The 27,685-nt window shown below is 38.4% G+C and overlaps 1 long non-coding RNA gene across 2 annotated transcripts in view; it reads left to right on the top strand.

Annotated features, from left to right (window-relative positions):
* The first annotated feature begins 234 nt into the window (after positions 1-234).
* The window catches only part of LOC137041653 (uncharacterized), a 145,389-nt gene continuing 117,938 nt past the window's right edge, over positions 235-27,685 (top strand). Inside the window, exons 1-3 of one of the 2 annotated variants that reach the window (XR_010898133.1) lie at positions 235-300; positions 445-526; positions 809-905. This is a non-coding gene — a long non-coding RNA (uncharacterized lncRNA). The remainder of the gene's footprint in view (positions 301-444; positions 527-808; positions 906-27,685) is intronic. The other variant, XR_010898134.1, reaches the window with a different exon arrangement.

The following is a 27,685-nucleotide window of genomic DNA, read 5'->3' on the forward strand; positions in this document are numbered from 1 at the left end:
TATTTTAAAAATATATTAATACATGTGTAACATGTTGTAAAGTGTTCCCCATTTGACTGTATATTCAATCGTATTATTTTCTTCATGTTCATGTTGTTACAAATAATACTTAGACACAGAGTGACACATTTCAAATGTTTCAAGATGTCAAATAAAAATAACCATTTAATACAAGGCCTTGAAAACAAATGAAAGAATGAAAACAACAAGGACTGTGTCACTTCCGGTTCTGTGGCTGGTTCTGAAACTGTGGTGCTGCAGCTAGGATATTAAGAGCTACTTTTATCCTTAAGATGTTTTGTGAGTACGTCCCCATGTCTACTTAATTTAAGAGCGAATTAAATCGCCTCAAAATACAAAATATTTAAATAAAATAAAATATAACTTGATTAAAAGTATTTCAGCACGTGATTAATTCTAACCTACTGCTGGAACTTTGCATAGCTAATGATGTCACGTGACAATTCTGACTTCAAAGTCTTCAATCGTCTTAACTGATACTCGCACAGCTCCGTGCTCAAATCAGGTAACATTAGCGTGTTATAATCTTTAATTTGAATTGTTTTCTCTTGAAATGCGTCAGAATGTTGGTTAATTAATTCATTGTTGTGAAATTACTTCCGTCAGTAACGAAAATCACTTCCGTCAGTTCCAGTGAATGGAGATTTTCTGTGGTAATTTAAGCTTTAAAATTCGTAAACGTGCATATGAATTAATGAACTAATAAGAAATACTCCAACTTTGCAGTAAACTTCTCAACTTTTCAGTTTATTTATTGTTGTTTTTCCCGCTACTGTTGTTGACGCAGTGAATGGACATGTTGGCCGAGCTGGGAGGCCGAGCTAAATCCGCGGTCACTGCGTCCGAAACCTAGAAAATACTTCCTTCGGAGGACACATTTCAAGGTAGGAAGGCATCATGGGACATCCAAATCTAATGTTATGGTGCGTTCAAGTCAATATTGTATTAACGAGTTGCCGCCTTCACTAATGCTGCCTTCACGGAATTATCGTAAATATGAGTTTCTGAGGTAACGTAACCGTTAAAAATGGCGGACGAGAGACGAATTTCTGCTGTGTCAGGTGTTTTATTAGTTTTCTTCTGCAACAGTTTTATTGTCTTGTCGTTAAAGTAGTACATATTTACATAAATTAACAATCATTTGAAGCCTATTGTGTATTTTAAACACATTGAAAATCACATATAGTTGACCATCATTCTAGAATAGTGAGCAAGCTGACTATCTTGATAGTGTGGCAAAAGTTTTAGTTCTCACTAAAGCTCTATTTTGTTGTGGACATTAAACTGTTACACTGCCTAAGAAGTCTGTCTGAAATTAGTTTTGTGAGGTGCCTTCATGCACAAAGAACACTGCCTTAACCTTGGAACATACTCTGCAAGAACAAAGAAATTTGTTAGTTTTCACAAGGTGGCAAGAACAAGAACAAAGCCAGCTGCCTAGGTTTTTGGATGCAGCCTAGATGAGAACATGAAGGCTGTGTCTGAAAACTGAAAAATGCCTCCTTTATAGGATGCATTACAAGCAGTGATGCCAGTAACGCGTTACTCTAATCTGACTAGTTTTTTCCAGTAACGAGTAATCTAACGCGTTACTATTTCCAAGCCAGTAATCAGATTAAAGTTACTTATCCAAGTCACCGTGAGTTACTGTTTTAGTCATTTTCCTTAGTAAAAACCGACAGCTCATTAAAATTCTCAGCCCGAGTCCGGCTGGAGCCCGTGTTTTTTTTTTTTTTTTTTTTACATTGTTGCAGCCATTAAAATAGTTCAGTTTTGTTTTTAATGTCAAAGTAGTTATATTTCGTTTCGTTTCGTTATTAACCTAATTTAGAAAAATGTTCAGAGCAATTTTTTGTTTGTTAAATTAAAGTTTATATAGGCAAGACAATTCAAGAGTTGGTTTGAGAGACTACATTGATTAAACATGCGGTTAACTCACTGGGTCGTCACATAAAAAAATTAAAACTTTAATTTAACAAACAAAAAATTGCTCTAATCATTTTTCTAAATGAACTTAATAAAGAAATGAAATGAAATATAACTACTTTGACATCAAAAACAAAGTAGGCTAGTTATTATACCACCACAAAGGCATTTTTGACGAGCTGAGGCATGCTGATAGGCTATCCTACTGCTCGCAACGGCGCTAAAAAAAAACGAAACGGGCTACACAATCTAAACAAACAAAAAAACACAAAAAAAAGAACATGCAGTTTGTCTTATAGCCTACATTACACTTCAGCAAAATTAATATAAACCCGATCTTCAATTCCCGCGTTATATGCTCATTTAACATTTAATGGAGTTCACATCAAAGCAAAAGATTCTAGCATTTTATTAGGCAGCACATTTCAAATTCAAAGATCGCAATATGAGAGAGAGTGACCTAAGCACTGGTAAGAAGATCATTAGTCTCATTAATTTATATTGAAGATGATTGTGTTTTGTGTGACTTATTTTAAAGTTTAATTTACGGCCATTTGCGTTGGCTTGCTTTACTCATTTGCAGCGATGTTGCAGTAGCACCATCATATCTATCTGACTAGCCTACAACATAACACGCTCTCACACATTTATTTTTTAATTATTTGCCAGGAGTAAAATTCAGGGCTCTACGCTAACTTTTTTCTTGAGGAGCACTTGTGCTCCTTATTAAAAATTTTTAGGAGCACAGTCAAAAATTTAGAAGCACATTCTAATCCATCAAACCTCATTCCAATTATATCTTTCCAATTACAGGACGATATTTGTCCTTTAATGTCCAGTTTCATTTTTACCATTATAAGAGCAATGTTTTTTTAATCTTATTAAATGTATGCGTCATCTGTCAATTTCTTAAATTCATCATAATTCTGACATAATATTATCATTAACTTCTGAGAGTACAGCACAAATACACACACAAAAAGCAGAACTGGACTTCATACAATCAAACACCTATGCATTTAATGCATTAATGCATGGGTTAATGTTGTATGAATGTTTTACATATAAGTTTTTGAATTTAGAAATATGTACAAATTAAACTTTAAAAGTTTAATATTTTAAATAAAAAGTCCATGCAAAGTATAAATATGAAAATAAAACCGCCAGTAGGTGGCGGCAAGTCATTCAGTCAATAGTTCAAAACACAAGATTCATTTGAATCGAATCGCTTGGAGATGCGAATCAGTTGTGGTGTGGCTTTGATTTTCACTAATAGACAGTGTTGTGGCTAAAACGTTGTTACTTAATATCAACTTGTCTAATGGATTTTTGTACGAGATCAGTATCACACATGCAATCATGCCAATACTCGGAGCTAGCAAGCTGTAACTTTTGGCGCTCTGGCGCTTCATAAACAGAACCGCATGCGTCTCGCGGAAAAACATTGCAGCCGGATCTACTTCTCTCTGTTTGTGGTGAGTCATGCAGATATTGTGCTAATCCACAGCGGGAATAACTTTTTTTGTCTGTACAGTGATTTAGAATAAGACAAAAACCCGGTTTGGAAAAAATCTTCATGATATACTTGCTCATTATATACATTTAGTATTTTTTTTAAACAGCATGTGTGATAAAGATTAACTCAAGGGCTTTTGTAAATGTAATATTAATACATTATTGTTTGATGGCATTTATGCCCCAAGCATCAACTCATTTCTGAGCGTGTTTATGATAATCCAAATGTGGCATTTCCAGTTCATTTTGATTTGGCTGTAAATCAACAGCGCGAGTCGTCTGGTAAAGTGCGCATGCTGCGTCGTCACACACGTTTCACTTTGTAAACAATTTTTGTTTGAAGTGTAGTCCGTCGCACACGTTTTTGCACTTCCTCTGCTGTCTGAAGGCATGAAAAGCAGTTGATTGCAGTAGGAAACGTAGCCTATCAGTTTCTCAGTGTTGAAGTTTTTATTCTGATTGTATTACACATCCATTCATGAGAATCGATCGGGTCACTCGCACCGGTGCGCCTAAATATTTTTTCACAGTCGCACACAGTAATTTTTAGGCGTAAATGCGCCCAAAATGGGCGTTATGTAGAGCCCTGGATACATTTACATTTGTCCGGTTTCGTCTGAAATGCTTTCATGCACCTTCTGAATTGGTTTGTTTGAGTGATCGTCTCGAAAGACTCTCAGAAGGCATTTAGGCCTACTCCTGGTCATTTCGCAATCAGATAGATACCTGGCCAGAGAAAATGAATGAAGGAACCAGTTGTAAAAAGGCCATAACTCTAGCAGCTGCACTGAAGAAACGGACTCTTTAACCCTGTGTGAGCCATATCTTGACAGTCGCGTAAGCTATCATGGTCTCATGTTGTTTCCAACAGCACAGCACATCTCATTGTTCCAATAAAATACACTTCCAATAAAGTGTGTTGCCAAAAACGGTTGTCATTTCTATGTTGAGGCGGCAGGGGTGTTGTCGGCAGTTGCTGAATGTAACTAATAAAGTAACTTGTAATCTAACTTAGTTACTTTTAAAATCAAGTAATCTGTAAAATAACTAAGTTACTTTTTAAAGGAGTAATCAGTAATCAGATTACTTTTTCAAAGTAACTGTGGCAACACTGATTACAAGGTAGGAAGGCATCAAGGCACGTCCAAAATAATCCAATGTTAGCTTGTCTTCCTGTGTCCTAGCCCTAAAATACCTTCATCTGATCGATTTTTGAAATCTGCATATATTTTGCTGCCTTTGATATCCCACAATCTTGTGCTTTTCACTCTGTGACAGTAGAAAGAGAGAGGGGGGGATTAAGCATATGTGAATTACCTGAGTCTGTCTCAACAGTGCTCGGCAGTGGCGTCTCTACTGATAGCAAAACTGCAAGTTTCTCTGCTCCAAGAACAGCGCCCTTATTGCATCACTAGTGAGAAATGTCAGGTAGCTTTCAAGATTTTAAAGTATTTTAGTGATAAACTCATCAGAGCAGTGCTGGCAAGACGTTTCTGTGTCTGTACTCTATCATGTATGTCTTAGAGTGGGAGGGAGAGCGGGAGAATGAGAGTATGAGCTTTCCGTACATCATACAATTTAATTTTGTGACAAAAAATATTGAAATAATTTGTTGTTTGTATTATATTGTTTACTATATTTATTTGGTTGCTCAGTCGTTATAGGGTTTTTGGTTCTTTTGCAGTTGTTGGCTGTAAGGATCTTAAAAATAATTTACCGTAGTGATAAGTAACTGTAATGAACGGTAAAAACTCAAGACCTGCCTGGAACTACTTTAGCGTGCGTTTCCCTGACACCCGGGATGTCGCGTTTTCTCTCTTGGTTAAAACGTGAATAGACCTATTCATCATAATCCCGTGATAAAGCTGAAAAAATAATCATAGTAATGATATTGCAATACTTTTTAAATGTTTTCAAATGACATGCGATCATTTTGACATTTTAACCGAAAACCATGCGATCAGTTAGACACAAATCATAAACTGGCATGATCGCGACTGAGAGTGCGTCTCGCACCAGTGTCAATCACCTGACTGTGGGTGAAACGTGCGATTTGAACTATGATGAACATTAATATTTCTTTATAAATTTTAGCAAGCAGTTGTGTTAGAAGGAAAACATGGTCTCTTAACTGAGTCCTGAACAACGCGCACGCTTCTCAACATGATAGCTAATCCTCACCTGGTTGCGGACGCCGCCGTGTGCACTGAGACGACACGCGAGGGGAGGGGGAACAAAAGCAATGAGGCGGGAGGCGCGCGAGCGCGGAGCGAGCACAGCACAGGGAAGGCAAACAAGCAAAGTGGCGGAATCAGAATTAAATATAAACAATATATCGATATATACGATATGTCCAAATCCATATCGAGTTGAAAAAATATCTCGATATATTTTAAATATCGAGATATCGCCCACCCCTAGGAGTTAGGCTATTTGTTGTTATAGTGAAGTCTGTTTTGCTGTCTCAGATTGAGATTTTTCCATACTTTTTGCACTAGTTTTTATTGTCTGCCTACAGAAAATACAGAAAAAAACAACAAAATATAAAGAACACTTCTTTGACAAGCCACCTAATTTGATGAATGATTTGTTCAAATCTCTAACTTTTAAGTCTTAAAGCTGTCAGTGTGAGTGATGGCCATTATAGAATTCATTTTTGCTGAGAAGGTCATAAAATCAACATGCATATAAACGCAGCCACCCTTTCTGAAAGAGCGTGTTAATGTTATAGATTTAATGAGTGAAACAGAGTACAGTAAGAGTATCTGTAATGATGTCAGCAGGACACCGCGTGTTTAACTCATTATTGTTCTAGGGTTCTCTGTGAATGTCATGGAAGATTTCCACTGCCAACTTAGTGAATAAAACCTGATGATTCCCAAATATGATGTCTAACACTTTCAGACATTTGAATGGATCTATCGCCCCCTGGAGTACTAATACCGTTACTGGTACAGTAGCAAAAAACACCAACATGCAAGCACACTTTGGTCTCATTGTGCAATGTTTTTTTAGGTCAATCTTTTGTCTTTATAGTGCAACTTATTACTCTGCCTTTTAAACAACTCTCCTTTTTCACTGACCATAGACAGGATGTGATTTGTATAGTTTTGTGTAGTTGCTCAGAGCTGCTGACTTTTGTTTTCCTACTGTTTTTTTCCCGTGTTTTATTGAAGACAATAGTGGATTTATGGCTGTTGAATTCCGGACTGGATGGATTGTTATTGATGGGAATTATTAACTGCTTTAATGGGCCATAACTATTGCTACTAATGCTGTGGTGTTTTCCCATTTCAGTAATTTGCTGTGAAATCTTACATAAAGCCAGTGAGACCATGAGCCTATGAAGGGGCGCAGGTTCCTTCTTATATTTCAGCCGGAATACATTAACAAGTTATCACAACTCTTGCACGAACATTTTCATAGCTTACATTCATTATCGTGTACAAATTAGATTAGTCCTCATGGCTTGGGCAATTTGGAGATTTGGCGGCATCACTGAGATGATGTCATTGATCAGAGTAGCCAGTAGGAAAGTTCTCATTTGTTTCAGACAAACAAGCAAACATAACCTTGTACTGGCCCACTGTGATGATGTATTCTTCTGGCAATGGCAGCTTACTCTCTCATGGGGAGTCATGGAAAAACCGTCTGGAGTTGTCATCCCACCCAGAGATTTTATTTAAACAAAGAACGCCCGCGCGTACCTTTTGTCTGGGGGTCCAAAAACTGAGAGCATCGGGAATGACCCACATTGCGACTCTTACAGCTGCGTCTGCACTGGAAATTGTGAACAAAGCCTGGCATTACGTCATTCTTTGTTGTAAAGCTGCTGCTATGATAATGTTTATTTTAATATGATGATAAAATATGTTTATATCTCAATTGGGGCCCACTATGTCTCATAAATACCACTGATGTCAAAATAACTCTGCATGCATGTCACTCCTAAACTTTTAAATGCCCCATCAGTATGATGCCTTATTGCTCACTCTCTAGCAATCCACCATGACATCCTTGCAGTAAGCCAGAACACCTTGCAACTAGGCATGTGGCGGTATTAAATTTTCATGTAGTGAAAATAGCTGAAGTATCAGCTATACACGGTACACTAGCCTTGATAGAAAATATCACGGTACACTAGCCTTGAAATCTAGACACACAAATCTAAATTGCAGGCAGGGTTACCTAGCAACTCTCTGTTGGCTTGCAAGCTAGAAAAACTAAACTCTGGTCAGGCCAATCCCATTGTGTATAGAGTCGGTGGGTGGGCTTAAAGGTCCCGTTCTTCACGTGTTTTCGAAGCTTTGATTGTGTTTACAGTGTGCAATATAATATGAGTTCATGTTTCGCGTGTAAAAAAACAGTATTTTTCACACAATTTTCTTATCTGTACAGCGCTGTTTCCTCTCTCCTAAAAACGGCCTGATGATTTCCTTGTTCTATGAGGTCCCTCCTTCAGAAACACGTAACGAGTTCTGATTGGGCCAGCGCTTCCTGTGTTGTGATTGGACAGCAGCTTAGCGCACTTTGCCCGGAAAGGTCCCGCCTCTTGCCATAACGGGGCGATGCAAGCGCTGAATACGCGCTCTTCTCCACGTGGGAAAGCAACGAGACCACGCCCCCTATTTTGCGTGTTCTTGTGGGCGGAGGGTTAGTCAACAAACGGTTCTAGTGACGTCATCACAGCAGAAAGTGCAGCGGTGTAGTCCAAACCGGCCGTTCGCTGTAGGCTTTGAAGGGGAACTTCTGTTAAATAAAATATCTCGCTTGGCATTGAACTTTGAGCTTTAATATTTTACAGGTATTATTTATGCTCTAACAGCAACATTTCACACTAACTAAAGTTTGAAAGATGGAATCGCGAAGAACGGGACCTTTAATGCAAATATTGTTTGCAAATAGTCTCAAATAGATTCTTTTAACTTTTAGGTATTTTAACTATAATTAGACCTAGAATTTTGTTCACTGTTCTGTTTGACCTGGTTATGGCCTTGCTTTGAAGTAGTCTATTATTTTAAATAACATTTTTCAGTATTACATAATGATTTAATTTCTATAGGCTATATTAAAAAAAAAAACTGAGAGAAGCCTATATGAACCATTCATGTTCAGAAAGGAATGTTCAAATTCAGAAGAACAGTTCATGTTCAGAAGAAACATTAATGTTGAAGAACTCATGATGATAAAGATTGAGAAGATTGGATCAGTTGTGCTTTTGTTTTTTTGTGTAATACTTGATGCGGCCCAGCCTGACCCAGAGTCTACCTCCAGCGGCCCCCGGGTAAATTGAGTTTGAGACCCCTGATGTAGGGAATATCACTTAAGTGCTTTTATATTTGCTGACATATTAGAAGAGCTCTATTAGATTTCATATCTTTATTTAGATAGGTTATATTGAACAAGCTCAAACACAGCGTAAGACAATGCGTAGATCACAACATGCTGCTTGGCTAAAGCCATAGATATGTATATGTAGATTCCACATTCGACCGCTCCAGACACGCCAGCGACCCGCCATCTTGCAATGGTCAGTATGTCGTCATTCACAGTAACAATCTACCATCTATAGGGCCCTATAAAATCCGTTTTATTTTTTCCCAAATTCTGTTTTATTTTTCCCCAAATTCCGTTTTTTCCGTTTTAATTTTTGGGAATATTTGTTTTTTTTTACCCTTTACTGTTATTTTAATAAAAAAAGAGTGTGCTTTTAATGGTATAATAATAGAACATAAAACATAAAATAGGAGTGACCTCAAATTTTTTGAGGTAACAAACATCACATTTACTTTTTAGGACAAAGACTGCATGATGCAACATAACACTGCACTTCAAATATGAATGGTTATGAGCTTTAAACTTTCCAGTAAAATACATTATATTAGTTTATATAAGTTAAAATGAAAGTGCTCCATTAGCTTTTTCTTTCAAGTAAAAAAATGTATAAAGAACTCAAAAAAAAAAAATCATAAATCATCTTTTACACACAGTACTATTAAGTAAAACATTTAAAGCTGAAAAATAATATGAAAAAATAACACATTTCACCATGAAATCATGTAGTGAAATGTTTTGTGGGTTTAACATTCACCATTATGATATCCAGAGCTGTGAAAAACAAAAAATTAAATACACGAAAACATAACACTGGCAAATGTTTTTTTTCCCAACTTCAAAGGCCCCTTTAAATGATTAAAACTAGAGGCTTATCTTAACTTTAAGGTTACTTTTATCATCTAAACTACCCATATACCACATGTTATATGCATATGTTTGGAACAGAGGGGAACACGGCCGCATTTGCAGCAGATATGCTGCCTAATGTGCCTATCATAAATCAAAGCACGAGAATGACATGGGTCGAGCAGACCACCGGAAAACTTGACCGAATGGACAATATTTGTCTGTATTTGCAATACATGAGCCGCGGTTCAGCTGCGCGCGACCAATGCTGCCTGAGCACAACGGCCGCGCGGCTCCCGCTCTACATACGCAAAGCTTCTGCGCTGCCTGCACTGCCTGCGCGTGCAGTGTGAAACCGCCTATATCGTCGGGTTTCTTAACTTTTTCGCTGACTATACTGTCATTGTTTTGAAGGGTGAGCTGAAATGACGGGAGGGGTTGTGTCGCCAAGATTTGCTTCCCCCGGTCTGCATTTTCCTCAGACATACGTTCTGCTCCCACACAAATCAGAATTTCATTACAAATATGTAAAATTCTGGGAAAATCTGCGTTGACTCTAGATTCTGTGTTAATATGCAAATCCCGCGTTAATATGCCAATTCCGCGATTCCGTCCGTGATTCAGTGATCGCGGAAATTATAGGGCCCTGCATCTAGCAAACTTTAGGCTGTAGTACTAACGGTACTGACAGTAACTTGCGTTTGAGCGAGCGAATGTGCTCTAGTTATGATAATGTTAGGGAAGGGGCCAGGCTCAATGCCTCCAGCGTGTCATCAAGCCACCGTTTTAGCCCTGCCCAAAAATCCTGAACACAGAAATGGTGAAAAAACGTTTAATGGCTTAACCCCACAATTCAGTACTACACAGTCTTTGTAACGTGTTTCAGCAATACATTTCTAACATTTATAATGTGTTTAGAAACAAATCTCAGAATTGCCTTTACTGGGACTTTAAATGAGACTGTAAATACAGAACACCCTAGAAACCACATAGCAATAAAAAAATTATAAAAAAAAAAAAAAAGCCAGCTGTGAGTTTCTGCAGGCAAATAGCACTCCCATTGTCTCCAGAACATGTAGAAATCTAATTGAGCATACATTTTTTGTTTTTGTTTTGTTTCTTTGTCTATAAGGGCTCCTTTCAGGAGGAGGTCCAAGATCATCTCTGACTATCATTTTGCTCAGAAATGATGTAACCATGACAAGTCAGGCTTGATTTATAGTAAGACCCAAAGACAGGGGGGAAAAAGGGTAATATTTAAGAGGTCTCAGACGTGCCTCTGCTGGAAAAAAATGCAGCTCTCCTTGGAGAGGGCAGAAGAGGGCAAACCCCTCAGGGGTCTGTTTCCTGCTCCTAAAGAGTGCCTGCTTTAGGAATCCATGGCGAGTAGTCCACTAACTGATCCTGAACATGCTAAATTTGGCTAGTTTATGAATTCTCAGACACTCAGTCTATCCGTGGACGGCCTCGGTTAGTCTGGAAATACGCTGCGTCATACATGAGTGGCCGAGATGGGAATGAAAGAATGTCAGTGATGAATGAACACTGATCCCCCTGGGGAATTTCTCTTGACCGGTGCAGTTTACAACCCATTTGAAAGAGTTGCTTACATTATGCAAGACCTCTGTTAGAGGTTTGGTTTTGGCTACTTACAGATGTGCATCTGACATCAGTGAGTAATAGTGTGCAACAGACGTGTTGCTGAGGAAACCTTAAAGGTGTAGCTTAGCCAAAAATGAAAATTCTTTCATCATTTACTCACTTTCATGTCGATCCAAGCTTTTATTTTTCCAGGAAACGCAAAAAGAGAATTTTGTTGGAATATTTACAGCCCTTGGATATTCAACCATTAGAAGTGAGCTCTATTATCTGTCTGTCTGTCTGATTTATTCATCTAAACACCTTATACCGCTGCCTAGCCATATCCGAGCACCACCATAGCAACCACCCAGAGCACCCTAGCAACTAAAGGGCAATGCCAAGGCAACTTTGTTTCATAGAAATCATAACAGCATACTGTGACGGGTCTCCTGTTACTATTGGTGTTGCCGACCGGTGGGTGTGGCCTAGACTCATCGGGAGAACGATGTGCACCTGGGCAGGCTCTTGACGATTATCCTTAACGAGTCAGTTTAGAATGACATGAGAATCATAATGAGAAAATAATTACAGAGTAATCCTTCATTTAAATGCAACTTGGCACTATTATTACTTTTTTGTGTGTGTGTGTTTTCTTAACTTAGGTGTTAACGTTAAAAAATGATTGTGATGAGTCTCAAGCATGTCAAATAAAAGGATATGTCATGCTTATCATGTTATTAATATCTTTTCTGTTTGTGCTTATAGATTGGTTGTTTCTTGCACTGTCTGTAGTTTAGAGATGTTACCGGATGTAGTTCCATGACTCTTCACTGACCCATGAAGAGTTCAAACCCAACTCAGCAGAAGCATTTACTTGTAGATTTACTGAAAACAAGAAGGACATAATCAAAACCAGACAACAGTGGTTTTCTGGAAGCGCCACCGTGTCTCACAAAGAGACATTTGAAAATGACAACGAATACTGAAGATGCTTCAAGAGATGCAGCACTGAACATTATTGTATTTCTCTCCAGTATTTGGTTCAAGTATTGATGTCTAGTATGCTTCTGACAAGTACAGTAAAACAAGACACGTAAGTTGATGCTTTAATTTGACTGAGAACTCAATCAAGCCCTTGTGAGTTTTGCAAGAGCAAACTCTGAGCAATAATATTTCACTCTGCGCTGTCTTTTAGACTTTCTCTTAATTTGGTCTTTCATGAAACATTCCTGGGGTGATAGGCAAAGAACTCAACACAGACCAAATTTTCTTTGAAAATTTCTGAAAAATATCCCAGCATTTGTTTGTGATCATCTCTCTTTCTGAGAATTGCTTTGGTATCTTGTCTTCCACTCAGATGTCTGAGACATTTGGCATGGAATGATTTTGGAAGTAAATCTGGGTTTCACGGATCTTAAGAAAAGCAAATATACAACTGTTATTATTTTAAGCGATCGAACAATAAATCTTGAAACTCTCCCCGACGTCTCAGGCTTGCATGCTTACACTAGAAATGACTGAAAGAAAAACAGCCTTTTAAGCTCTTGCTTTTAATCCTCGTCACATATTTGAGTGATAGTTTATTCTGAGAGCACTAAAAGAGATTTACTCCACCAATGAGTGGCCCTTTCATTTGATTTTTCATGATGGTTCAAATTGAAACAGTCTGAGCTCCAAATGCTCAATGCTGTCAGTGATTGATTGGTTGAGCGCTCTACCAATCTGACCTCTTGCTTATTTGAACAAGAAGCTGTAACCCAATACAGTATGTCAAGAGCTGAGATCACTGCGGAGCTTGTGGGTGGTGGTAGCTCAGTGGTTAAAGATCAGGGCTGGAAGCTCAAAGGTCATAGGTTCAAATCCCAGAAGGGGTTGAGTTCAAAACAGGAGGGTTTCTAATTTCAGCTCGTTTCATTGAGCCTTTAAGCAAGATATCTGAGGCATAAAACATACTCTTGCATGCAAGTGAATGTAAATACTTTTAGCAATGCAAGCTCAAATACATGATGTAACACAAGTTGCCGCTAATTAGCTAAACTTTCTTCTGTCAGCTACTTTCAGTAACAGTCTGAAGAGAAGTAAACGCTAGTTAAACTGTTTAATGGCACAAATGTGTGAAGGAAACTTGATCACCCCCTTGAGTATTGGCAATTGTTACTGCCAAAGTAGAGTTAGAAAGCATGTTAAAGGGTTAGTTCAGCCAAAAATGAAACCGTTCCATAATTTACTCACCCTCAAGCCATTGCTTCACTTCAGGAAGGCCTTTATTAATCCCCTGGAGCAGTGTGGATGGATGGATGTGCTTTTTTGGGGGCTCTAGAATAGGGTACCACTCACTTCTATTATAAAGCTTGGAAGAGCCGGGTTATTTTTTTAATATAACTCTGATTGTGTTTGGCTGAAAAATGAAAGTCATATAAACCTAGAATGGTTTGGGGGCGAGTAAATTATATGGTAGTTTTCATTTTTGGGTAAACTAAACCCTTAAGTACACTACCATTCAAAATTTTGGGGACGGTAAGAGTTTTAAATGTTTTTGAAAGAAGTTTCTTATGCTTGTCAAGGCTGCATTTATTCGATCAAAACGTTTATATTATGAAATATTACAATTTACACAAATTTATTGTTTTTTACTTGGATATATTTGAATTTTATAATGTAATTTATTTATTTAATGTCAAAGCTGACAGAAAAGTTCAGCATTATATTTGAAATAAAAATATTTTGTAACATTATCAGGGTTTTTCCAGGGTCAGAAATGGTCTTCGGTGGTGGCTGACCAGACATGGTCATCCACACACACACGCATATACGCGCGCACACACACCAACAGTAAACGTACCTACCCGTGTGATCTGTGAGCCCAATACTGACAATAAATGTACAATAAATGCAAATTTTTTCATTTTGCTGAATTAGATGCTGACCTCATCTAATTTTGATATCTCATTATGTATGGTCTTGATGTTTGTTTCTTTAGTTCCTCGTTTTTACACAGTTTGCATGGTTTACCGATTAATTGGTCTGGCAATAATTATTAAAAAGTAGCATTAAAAATGTATTAACAAATAGTTTAATTCTCTACCATTACAATTTAATAAAACTATTGGCTATCAACAACTTCCCTTGTTTTGGTAATTTACTACACATTATCATTATAAATGCTCAAAATAAATACATGAAAATACTGTGGATTATTAAAACTAATTCTTACTAACCCCTCTTGTTTAATGGGTTAAGCACTTGCATTCTCATTTCAGAGGTGTTGTGAGTAAATGATTGCACACTGATTCGTGAGTTCAGTGTTGGATCAATTAATTCAAATGAATCGGTTCAAATGAGTTCGCGAATCGGACAAAAGCGGACGCGTTATATGTGAACCCAGACGGTTAAAACAACGCCAAAGATTTGTCAACACAGAAAACATTACATAAGGATATTTTTCAGTTTATTTGAAAGTATGGTTTATGTCAGCTGCGTGCGCAAAACGTATGTCAAAAGAAGTGCGTTTTTTGAACACAATTCACATCCAGCAGTGCGAACGCGCCACACGGAACATGGAGTCAGTCTTCCGACCTTTTACCATTGTGTCAGTTCTGTTGATTTTGATTGATATGTGCAAGTGAGAGCTCAGATGGTGATCGTTTTGAAGACAGAGAGTGCGCGCGCGGGCTCTCTGTTCGTTTTCTGTCACTCAGTTAACGTGCGCCCTGTCACTCACGTGCATTAGTAATCTACATCAATTTATAAATCACAGTAGGGTAATTCATCAAATAAGGCTTCGCCAAAAAAATTTCAATGTAGGAAAAACCCTGCATTATAAATGTCTTTATTGTCACTTTTGATCATTTTAATGTATCAAAAGTATAAATATTTTCCAAAAAATAGATAAAAATGTGTAGACCCCAAGGCCTTGCACACTTGTACACTTTAGTGTAAAGTATATTTCTTGGCTAAGCTTTGGATAAGCAGCAGCTAAATAGCTGAGAACCACATAGAGGGTTACTTGCTTTTCACTTTCTTACAAAAATACACACGCACAAGCTTGTGGCTATGAACAAGAAACCTGACTCAACATGGAATCAATTTGTGTATTGTACATTTTCCAGTGTCTGGCGCAAACGTTTGGCTTGAAATTGCCGGACGGGGGACGAAACAATCACAATACACTGCTTGTCGGCCTGATATACACCTCTTTGAATTTTGAGACCGGCAGCAGGGAATAAAGCCACGCAAGTCAATCTCATACTGTACGATTCTGTCACTGACTCATAAGACGTATAGTCCAGTGCCACAGCACTATATACATTTATTTATATATACATTTATATTCCCTTTTTGTAAGTCGCTTTGGATAAAAGCGTCTCCTAAATGTAATGTAAATATACCTGTGTGTGTGTGTGTGTGTGTGTGTGTGTGTATATATATATATATATATATATATATATATATATATATATATATATATATACATATATACATACATACATACATACATAGAAGGGTTTGCAATAGAGATGTATTCAATATTGAATACATCTCTATTGCAAACCCTTCTGTGTTGTTGTTTTTGGCGTAGGCATTCGAACCCAATGTCATTGCCATAGAAACCAGTGCACATATTCTGGAAAATGAATCGGATCAAAACAGAGTGGGCAGTCAATCATTTAGATCAGATTTCAATTAGCTACATTAATAATCTTATTTGAACTGACATGTAGCCATATGAATGTTTCTTGAAACAGATTTGTAAAAATCCAATTTGTGTTTTTTAGCTGTTCACACTTGCTAAATAAGTACAATCAGATATGAACAAAAATTGGATTTGAACTTACAGTCTGAACAAGGCTGCACCAACATTCAAAATGGCAACCTTTTGTTTTTGAAGCCATATTTGCGTTTTTACCAATTAATTGACGTACACACCGATGTGATTAAATGAGCACCTGAATAACTTTAGTTCAGCACAGCAGTAGCTCAGTTCTTACGCCCATTTCACACATGCTCCGTCTGCAGTGCGTGTGCGGTGCGTATTTTTTTCGTACCCATGTTAACGGATTACAGCTTTCACACTGCAAGCGGATGCGGTCCGTTCCAGGTGCGTTGCGTCTGCAGCAGTGCGGCGATCATTTCCATACCGAGTCTATTTTTTGCTGTGCTGCACTGCTGCATTAAAATGATAGAACATTGTTCGCATTAAAATAAACATGTACTGACGTGAAAATCTAGTAATTTTACCACAGATGCATATCATTTAAAATATACTCTTGTTTCAAAGTCAACACATGGCTTTTTTTTTTTCTCAAGTAAAGCAACAAAAAGACACCTTACCTGGCATTTAGGTTAAAAAAAAGTGCCTTGGAGGTGAAAAGTAAAGTTCTTTTTGACCTGCAGGATTTCTTTTAAAAGGGTTTAAAAACGAAAGAATCGATGAGAGTCGGCTGTTTTTGAATAGACTATTGTAAGTTTCTAATTTAAAATGTTTATGATTTTAGGCTATAACCTATGTTTAAATGTTTTACCACTTATGTTAGCTAAATCTAAAGTATATAAATATGAATTAATGAACTGAATAAATGTAGGCTAGTATGTTAACCTTACTTCTGTGAAAGAGTAAACAAAGAGAATTGCAATTCTGACGAGCCATGTTCAGTAACAACTTTTGGATAAAGTTATTAATAATTAATAAATGCTGTGTTTGTGGAATACGACAGCGGATCAGTTGCGGACTGCAAACGCAGCATATGTGAAAGCACAACAGGGCGTGCGAATCCTGCAACGCAACATGCACCGCACACGCACTGCAGACGAAGTATGTGTGAAACGGGCGTTAGTACATCCTGATGAAGAAACTCACCAAAAATAAATTAAAGACATTAATTTACTTCCTATTTTACTAGTTCAGGGCTGGCTTCAAGCTTTTACTTCAAAAGCAAGTAAAAAAAAAGAAAAAGAAAAAAAGTTTGCATGCTCTAGAAACTTTAGAGAGCATGTGTGTGAGGTTTGGTTCATGTCTGTTGAGGTACATCCTCCCCGAAGGAAGGTTCTCCGAATCATTTAAAGCTCCACCCCAAGCTTTAAAGATTTACATCTGATTCCCAACTACGGGATGCCACATTTGCGGTCCGCCAGATTTTACAGAATTATGTGCTCTGTGGAATTTCCTTTCGATGGCTCACTTCAAACATCTGAGCTGCACATGAAACTGAGAGCATGGGAAGGCTGACCTTTCAGAACATTCACACAAAATGAAAGGGCCATGGAGAATTTACAAACACCTCATTAGATGTCAGGGACCAAGGGCTTTTTCTACAACAATTGTTAATGTGGGATGAAGGTCTTAAGTGCTTACCTCGTAATATACCCCAAGCGAGACGCACGCCCTGACCCTGAAGTCCACAAGCTGGTTTCTGGAGGTCCATGAGTGGTCTGTGATGAAAACCATAAAAAACATTTACTATGTTTTATTAAAAAAATCTAATGTAAATTAAGTTTATGCTTAAACCAAGATAATAAAAAAAATCTGCCGTATCAGGAAAAAAAACGAATGGAGTGTTCACACCACGCAATTGAAGCGATAAGCGTGAGTGATGAGTGATTTACATGTCAATGCAAAGACGCGAATAGACATTCTGCGCAAAAGACGGGAATTGAGCGTTTGACGCGCAAAATGCAGACATTCGTGGCGCGTTTTAACCAACCAGGAGCTTGCTCTAGTGACAACAATGAGGAAAAAATCCTATGTGGAGACCCGGAGTACATCTTACTTTATAGAAACAGGAATAAAAAAAGATCTTGCTTGGAAGAAATTGAGTGAGGAGGTCAGACAATCTGGTAAGTTGTAAAAAAAAACGCTCTTTAATCAATTATAGCTATGCATAGGGGTGATTTCAGGGTGATTGGGACACTTTTTGCCATTGAGATGACTTGGAAAAAGTTCATCTCACCCTGAATTCACCCTATTGAGACTACAAGCTAGTTAAAGCCTGCAATTTGAGCTTATTCACTGTATTTTACAACAATCCATGGCAGCCATTTCTCAACGAGAGGAGGGGCAGAAGCCCCTCCCATGATGCAAATTTGTGTCTGGTGTAGTAGTGAATGTCACGCATGAATGAAGCGACTTTCTCCCGCTAATGAGGTGAGTAAACTCAATGTTCAAGCGTCCAATTAAACGTGAATAGTGCGTGCATTTATTCATTTATTCGCTTAATTTGTGGCTGGTGTGATTGTGATCGCTAGTTAATATGGAAAATAAGAATTTTTCTTACCTAATTGGCAGATATTTTTTCTTGTTTTCAGCAAAAACTCTTAATATTGCATTTATCGAAAGATAATGCTTAATTTCTTAAGGCATTTTGCTTCTCAATTAAATGTAATTTGATTTAAAGGGATCCCCTGGTGTTGAGACTTGTATGGCTTAATATAACATAAATGATGTCTCTTACTGAATTATGTAGTAGAAAACCCATGAAAGATCTACGTTATTTAAAAAATCGATTTTATATTTGCACCATGGGCGGCGCCATTTTGTTTGCGTTCTAGGTTGATGACGTAGAGTGGTTGAACTCCTCAATCAGCTGGCATTACCCGTAGCTATTTTTACCACAACGCAACTCGAAAATTGTTTCAGAGTTAAACAAAACCAATGAATTGCTTTGTAATTGTACTTAAAACACACTCAAACATACATGTGCACACAAACTCACCTACACAAACAGATCGGCGGCCGGGCACACACACCTGACAGACTACGTTGTCTCAATCGAGATGTTGGGCTGCTCAGTCTCCATGACAGGGGCTGAATCCGAAATCGACCCCCTATACCCTGAAATAGGGCATTATTTGAAGGGGCGGCCATTTGTAGTGTTGTCCGACATCATAGTGGACATGTTCGAGTGCAGTCATTCAGTCTCACGTTGCACCGCAGTGTACAGCTGATTTACAACAGCTGTCCGACTTCACGCACCCAAACATATGTGTGGACACAAACTCTCTCGCTCACACACTCACACACACCCCAACAGATCGGCGCGAACACACACACACACACACACACACACACACACACACACACACCAACAGATCGGCGCGAACACACACGCACTGCGTGCGCGCATACATCACTATTCCCAGTGTTGATATCATAGATAGACGATATGCAGTAGATTAACTGTAATGCCTAATGTATCCAGCAGAGGGAAATATCTAGGTAGGATGATGGGATAAGTTAACGTGAGGAAGAGAGGCAGGATGTTTTGGTGATGATGCATGGGATTGGTTTGTGCATTAAAGTTTGAGCACGCTAAGTGAATTAACCTCAATCTTTAAATTTTCACTTTTAAGACACAAATTACTTTCGCTACTTTTGTTCACTAATACAACTTGAAGGAGTGAATGAAGACGATCGAGTGCGTGAAGTCGGACAGCTGTTGTGTGTAAATCGGCTGTACACTCGTTATTGCGGTGAACGTGAGACTGAATGACTGCACTCGAACATGTCCCTATGGTGTCGGACAACACTACAAATGGCCGTCCCTTCAAATAATGCCCTATTTCAAGGTATAGGGGGTCGATTTCGGATTCAGCCCCTGTCGTGGAGACTGAGCAGCCCAACATCTCGATTGAGACAGCGCAGTCTGTCAGGTGTGTGTGCCCGGCCGCCGATCTGTTTGTGACTCGTGTAGGTGAGTTTGTGTGCACATGTATGTTTGAGTGTGTTTTAAGTACAATTACAAAGCAATTCATTGGTTTTGTTTAACTCTGAAACAATTTTCGAGTTGCGTTGTGGTAAAAATAGCTACGGGTAATGCCAGCTGATTGAGGAGTTCAACCAATCTACGTCATCAACCTAGAACACAAACAAAATGGCGCCGCCCATGGTCCAAATATAAAATCGATTTTTTAAAATAACGTAGATCTTTCATGGGTTTTCTACTACATAATTCAGTAAGAGACATAATTTATGTTATATTAAGCCATACAAGTCTCAACACCAGGGGATCCCTTTAAGAATACTTTGATATTTGTACTGGAAGGTACTGACAAAACTGCGGTTGTACTCCTGGTCCTGTGATTTTGCATAAACTTGCTGAGTTTGACCTGCTGTATGGGGATTTGAGCCAAACTAGTGATGGCAACTCACAAAACACACAACTGTAAATCACAGCTGTAGAGGTCTTGGTGAGAAGCAGGACATGAAACAAGGTTAAAATCAATACTGTATCTAAGGAATGAAAATCAGAGGTCGGTGTGCACTTAATTTAAGTTTCCTTGGGATGTTTTTCAAAATCGCGTGTCTGCAGATACATGTTATGACGGATTGTAATAGCATCTAATTGGTGCGTGTCGACAGAAACGTGGGGTGAATGATAGCAGGAGATGAGTAGAGCGACGCTCGAGGTACGGCCATGTTTTGAAGAGCTTGCTCTGAGGTTTGGCGAGGCTGATTAGGGGTTATGACATCCAGACGCAGTCTAAGCCTGCAGGTTTGGATGAGTGATGATAGACCAAACAGGCCTGAGTCATTCTAATCTGGCATCTTATAAAACCTCCTGTTACAGTAGAACACATTTACAGCACTGTAAATCCTAATGCTCAAAATAATTAATTGGTCTGAGTAGAATAAAATTAGTTAAATTAAAATGAGTATATAGATCTTACTTTTGAGTTCACAAAACTACCATCATGGTGACGAGTGGACCGTGAGCTTGGCTTAAAGGGGACATAACACACAGTTTCTACCTATCTCATGTTAATTTTGAGTATTTATAGAGTAGTGTTGCATCCTTAATTTCGCTGAAGAGTCTTTAGTTTTATCAGATTTATAAAAGACAGATATGCTGTATCGATTCTTTCCGGAAACAGCCGAGCTTGTGCAGGTGTGCAGTGGGCGAAGCTAAAGATTCACGAGCACACACAATATGTCATGGCATTATCCCTGGATAACTTGATTCACTATACTTTTGTGTTGAATACATTTTATGCACTTGCCAACAAAACAAAGGCATTTGATGCAGCTTCAATCACCGCCTGTAGTTTCCACTCGTAACTGGTATATAGCACTGGGACCGCTCCATCTTTCATTTCAAACAATCCACAAAATCAAATCCAACGTCGACTTGGGTCGTGTTTATAAAACCTTCCTCACGGAAATGCTAGGAACAAGCACACACACTTGCAGAACTCTGTTGCTGCTTCGGAAAATCAAACTGCATCCACTTTCCTTAACGCTGGATTATTTGGGAAGTTGAATAGTTACCTTTCCCTCACAACCAGAAACACACTTCTTTAGTGACATTGTTGATTTCGTTGTCTAAAAACAAAACGACAGCGCTGCCGACGGCTTTTGTAAACAGAAAGAAGCTCGTTGATGTTAAAGAGTTGATTTTCATGCTAAACAAGGCCAAAGTTTCAAAAAATGTGTTGGACACTCTTTCAGGATTCGTTGCTCTCGCTCTGGTTGATGTGCACACTCTCATCCGGGACAAGTGCCCATACAAGAAATTATAACCTTTATAATCTCATACAGCGCCATACTAGACATCCCCTTTAAGAACATATATGTTAAATGTTGTATTTTGTCTTTGCTATTATGCTAAGCTAATTCTATCAAGACATTGTTTTACCAATTAACAAGTTAGCATTTACCGAATTAGCTTGTGAAAGCTTGCCAAGTTTCCACTTTTAAAAATATTTAACATGATAATTTTAAGTGAAATTTATGAATTAGCTTACTTTAATATTACTAGTATTAATATTTAATATTACTGGAGTATGGTGCTGTATGAGATCAATTGTTCTAGGTAAGAACAATCAAAATGTAAGAGTACAAAATAAAAAAACTGCCAGTTAAGTATTTAACTGATTGACAAAGTTTTTTTGAGTTTTGCCAACCTATTTGGGTGTACAGTAGAGGTTAGATCGGGCTCAAAAAATCAAGCCCGACCCTACCCGAGCCCGTGCACGATGTGTCCGAGCCCGGCCCGGCCCGAGACATTAACTGTAATTATGAGCCCGAGCCCGATTTAAACCCGACCATTGTTCAATACGTGGGCGTTTGATGAGAACGAGCCTGTAATGAGCAAAGCGCAGCGAAACGGACTGGTGAGGCTCATGATAAAACTACATTTAGTTTTCAGTTTTCTCCACAGCGACTGTACAGCCGAATAACATTTTGTTGCAATATTGTCATGTTTAACACTTTGAAGCTGCTTTGAAACAATCATCATTGTAAAAGCGCTATAGACTATAAATAAAGCTGACTTGACTCCGCTCAATAATCCGCAGGCGCGCGCTCATGATCCGCTCACCGGTAAACTGATGTTTGCTCAAATCCAGCTCAGACATTTATCTGTAGCTTACTTTGTTGTTGCCATTAAACAATGTGTTTTTTCCTTCATATTTATGTTTAAATATTATAATATTATTTTTACATGTTTCATCTGATTATGATAAGTGAAAAGATGCGAGTGGGTCAGAAATGATTTTGGTGGTTATATTTAGTTTAATATTAAGTTTTGTTTTGTTGAAATCATTTTTTTCGTTTTGTTTAAATTGTATCTTAATTTTAAAAAAGGTTTCTTAGACCAATTGCCTGGATTTAATAAATAAAAAGCAAATAGCAGAATAAAATTATGAGGTGAAGTCGTGGGAGTGATCGCTTTCATTCCTCATGCACTGGAGCGCGCGTCTCATTAATAAAGCGAAACTCAGCAGGCTATACTTGCCTCACAGACATGAGAAATATGCGTATAGAAAGCTTTAAATGACCACTTTTAAACGAAACGATTCGAAGATATTTAATTAAGCAAAGTGCAGTGTTCACGAGCAGCTCTTGACTCAGAGCGTTTCTGTTTATAATGCTGCGCTCCATCACTGCTCGAGCTGTGAGTTTAACACGCATTTTTACACTAATCCTGACTTGTGCAGCTTTGTAGCCTACACATTTGTTTCTTAGTTGTTGTATTAGTTCTTACTTTGCTAAATATATATAATTGCTGATTATAGCATAGCTTTCTGCCCACCCAATTAGACTAGTAAAGTAGGCTAATGATTAAAAAAAAAAAAAAACGCTTGATCACGGGCCCGGCCCAACCCGACCCGAGGAAAGTGCAGGGAAATCTCAGCCCGACCCGGCCCGCGGGTCGGTTCGGGTCAGGTTCGGGTTCGGGCTCGGGCAGAGAATCTAAACTCTAGTGTACAGTGAGCCAATGCACATATGCGCTATTCTGACTTAGAGTATGCATTTGAAAATGCTATTGCTAAAAATGCAAGTCAAAATTATTTGAATATTACGTTTCACACTGCACTTAAAAACTAGCTGATTATCAAAGAGTCTGATTTGAGTTTAATATTTTCCAAATATAACTAGAAGTAGTTTTAGAAATTGCGCAATATGGCTTTTAGCATCTCTGAATAAATAAGCTAAATAGTGTCATGTAACGCCCACTAAAAGAGACTTTCAAGTGGCTTTTATATATTTCTATATATGGTGGAGGTGAACTCAAGGCTCTGGCATGTTTCTGTGCTAGTCGTTTTTTACGCATACTTGAGCGTGCCCACTAAACGCCACACTACTAGTAACCCAATACGATAAATGTAAGCCTACAATGCCCTTCTGTTTAGACATTATTGTCTGTACAGATCAAAAGGATTTCATGTTCTGATGCAATGCAATGGCTTGTAAACCATTAGAAAGATGACCTATTACAGAAAATTTGGAAAACAGGACCATGAGCTCATAGCTTTAAAACAAAAAGTTGAGTGCAGGTTCAGAAATATTCTTTTGTTCTGAATGAGTGTCAGTTGGATGGCAACAGCCTGACACAATTGTGATTTTAATGACCAGCAAAAGAGCACGGATTGCAAAATGAGTGTCCTTACATGGTTGTCAGTGATTCGTCAATCTTACTTCATATCTTAAATCTGGGCACTTTTCCAGTCAGCTTAAAGGGTTAGTTCACGCAAAAATGAAAATTCTGTCATTAATTCCTCTCCCTCATGTCGTTCGACACCCGTAAGACCTTTGTTCATCATGGAACACAGATGAAGATATTAGTGTTGAAATCCGATGGCTCAGAAAGGCCTTCGTTGACACATGTCATTTCCCTTCTCAAGACCCATAAAGGCACTAAAGACGTCATTACAAAGCCCATCTCACTACAGTGGCTGTACAATCATTTTATGAAGCCACTTGAATTAGTTTTTGTGTGCAACCCCCCCCCCCCCCCCCAATAACGACTTGGATCGTGATGGCCGATTTCAAAACACAGCTTTCTGAAGCTTCAGAGCGTTATGAATCAGTGTATCGATTCATGATTCAGATCGCCAAAGTCACCTGATTACAGCAGTTTGGCGGCTTGACACGATCGCGATCAAATCATACAAATCAATACACTGATTCATAACGCTCCGAAGCTTCAGTAAGCTGTGTTTTGAAATCGGCCATCACTATACAAGTCGTTATTTAGTTGTTGTTTTTTTGCGCATGAAAGCTATTCTTGTCGCTTTAAAAAATGATTGTAGAGCCACTGTAGTGAGATGGGCTTTGTAACGACGTCTTCAGTACCTTTATGGGTCTTCAGAGAGGAAATGACATTGGTGTCAATGAAGGCCTTTCTGAGCCATCGGATTTCAACAAAAATATCTTCATTTGTGTTCTGAAGATGAACGGAGGTCTTACGGTGTCGAACGAGATTAAGGTGAGGAATTAATGACCAAATTTTCATTTTTTGGTGAATGAACCCTTTTAAGAAGTGTGAACTGTGCAACAATAAATGTTTTTAAATGAATGTGGCCACAAAATAATATAAATGATGGTACTTTTTCCATTATCTGCTAATATGTGCAACAGCACTTTTAAATGCTGTGGCCTTTTGTGTCTTTCTCACATGTAAACTATTACGCATGGTCGTGCACATGGTATTGCTATTTACGTTTTTTCATACCATCTTTATTGCTTGTCGAATGGGACGTGTCCAACAGCTGGAAGGCCTCTGGAATACTTTCCGAGCCAGATATGTGAACATGGCCCATGGTTCTGTTTTCCACTTATTAAAAAAACAAGAGCTCACTCGTCATAAATCCAGTGTCATCTCGGAGCTTCTCACTTCTGGAGGTCCAGGAACCGTGGTCATCACTTGGCCATAAACATAGCATATTTAAAGCAGCAGGTTAATCGGGTCTGTGTCAAGCATGTTCACGTAATGCACTAGGGACCACGCCGTCACTTGATAAGTGTATTTTTTTAATCCTTCTCATTAATCAACATCATGTCTTCTTTAGGAGCTGTTGAGTGTTGGACATCAGGGGATTCATTTACAAAGACGTGTGTATAATAATCCTGAATGGAAATGATTTATAAAACAATAGTTGGCAGTTAAAATGTTGCTCATTTGTGCATATAAACACATTAATGCATAGTTTTATTTCTATTCTGTTTATCTTTACATAAACAATGTTAATTTAATTACTGGTAACTATAAGAGCATCCAGTTACAATATCAATTCTGATTTGTTCCTCATGTTTGACGTGTGTTATATATCGGATCAAATCCGATCACGCATGCATTTTAAAAACAAGTCCCAAAGTCCCAATGAGGCCATTTTTATAATTCAGCCAATAGCAGATGACAAAAGAACCATCAATATTATTGCTCCAGCTTCAGATAGGGATTTGAACACACCCATAACTGGTTACAATCCTCTGATACATTAACACTTGGTGTTCATGTGGGTGGTCCAGGTACAAGACAAGTCCTGATCCCATTTCTCCCGCTAATTATTTTCTGGCTCTGTCGCCCACTTCAGTAAATCATACATTGAGAATGAAACACCTCTGTGTTGGAGTGAGCAAACTGCCTTTATTTTCTTCTCGGAACTAGAGATTACAGACAAAAGCAAATCTTGAAATGGAGTCTGAGCCATTATCAGGAAGAGGAATTTGAAGCAGCATGAATGTTGGGTGTGATGTTGGCGCCCCTGTGTTCCAGTCTGCTGATACCACAGATGGGAATAGATTTCTCTCTTAGAAAACTTAGCAAAACCCTTTTCCTTGTTGATTCACCCGTGCTCTCCGACTCCCCATAAGTGTTTGTTTGAGTCGAGTTTCCAGGCACAACAGCGGAACTTTGGTTACGGTAAAAAAAGGATGATAATCTGGTTGGAATTGTGGCATCATAGTGAATAAATATTGTGAGGAGGAGGCATGCAACCACAGAGATAAAAACAATAATGCAGAGAACATGATTAGAAAATGTCGATTCACATTTAAATGGTTTAGACTATATTTTACTTTAATTTAGAATTTATTGAAGGGAAAATACATACACAAATATTTTGTGAAAGATGGTCATCTGTGAGGTGTAATTTGGTGGAGATGGATGTGTCCATTCTATGGAGATGAACCAGGCGGAGGATTCAGGTTTGGGCATGACAAATTCTTGCCCTGCAGTCAAAGAGATTATGTAAGGGTGAGAACAAACACAGATGTGATGTTTTAACTTATTATATTACACACTTCTGTTTATGGAAAAACTGTTTGACTTCATTTACAAGAAGAATTAAATAAAGACTAATATTGCATTTATGCTGCATTCTCAGCATGATGGAATTACCGTAATTACATATTTCAGCTCTTAGCCGTTCATGTCCTTGGACATGGAAAATGGATTCATATACAGATTTGTTGGTGAACCCACCTTTCCCCATTTTATTTAGCAATTATCTGCAAATTATTTGAAAGTTTATCAGGCTGCATTGGCTGTAAATTTCATATCAAATATATGTACAGGTGGCTACATAACTACCCTTATGTTTTCATTTAGATGTACAAATTTTTTTTGACTTAACATAATTTATTAGTGCACAGTGGTTCTCTCATAGTTCTATTTGGATGCTATTTTGATCCTAGTTTCATTTTCATGGACTTTTAGTTTATTTTCAGTCACGTTTCTTTGTTCAGTTTCCCGCCACTCATATGTTTGCATGGACACTAACTCTATTATCACAGATGTTCATCATTTATCTCATCACCATTGTGTATTTAAGTTCCTCTTTGTGCACTCTTCAGTTGTCCAGTATTGTTTGTGCAAAGCACATGGTCTTGCTTTGTTTAGATTGTTATTTGCCTGCCTATTTTGAGTTCTTTAATAAATACTGTTTTAATTTCGAATCATCTTCGTCTTCATCGGAGGGCCATCATCCGGTGTCTGGTGAGCGCCTACCCGCGACCCTGACCACAGCCAGACCCAAAGCCTAGCCCACCACCACCACCATGGAGACAACAACACCAGAGCCCCCGCAGATGGAGAGCTTCTGCCCACTGTTCACACGGAGCCTGTGTGACCACTCCCTATCCTCCCAGAGCCGAAGCCCCAATGTAAGTCTGACCAGGGGTGTGAGCTGACAAACATCGTCCCGGTAGGAGTTCTGGTGGAGCTCGACACAGAGGACAGGC

Source organism: Pseudorasbora parva, chromosome 15 (genome assembly GCF_024679245.1).
Source record: "Pseudorasbora parva isolate DD20220531a chromosome 15, ASM2467924v1, whole genome shotgun sequence".
Taxonomy (NCBI): Eukaryota; Metazoa; Chordata; class Actinopteri; order Cypriniformes; family Gobionidae; genus Pseudorasbora; species Pseudorasbora parva.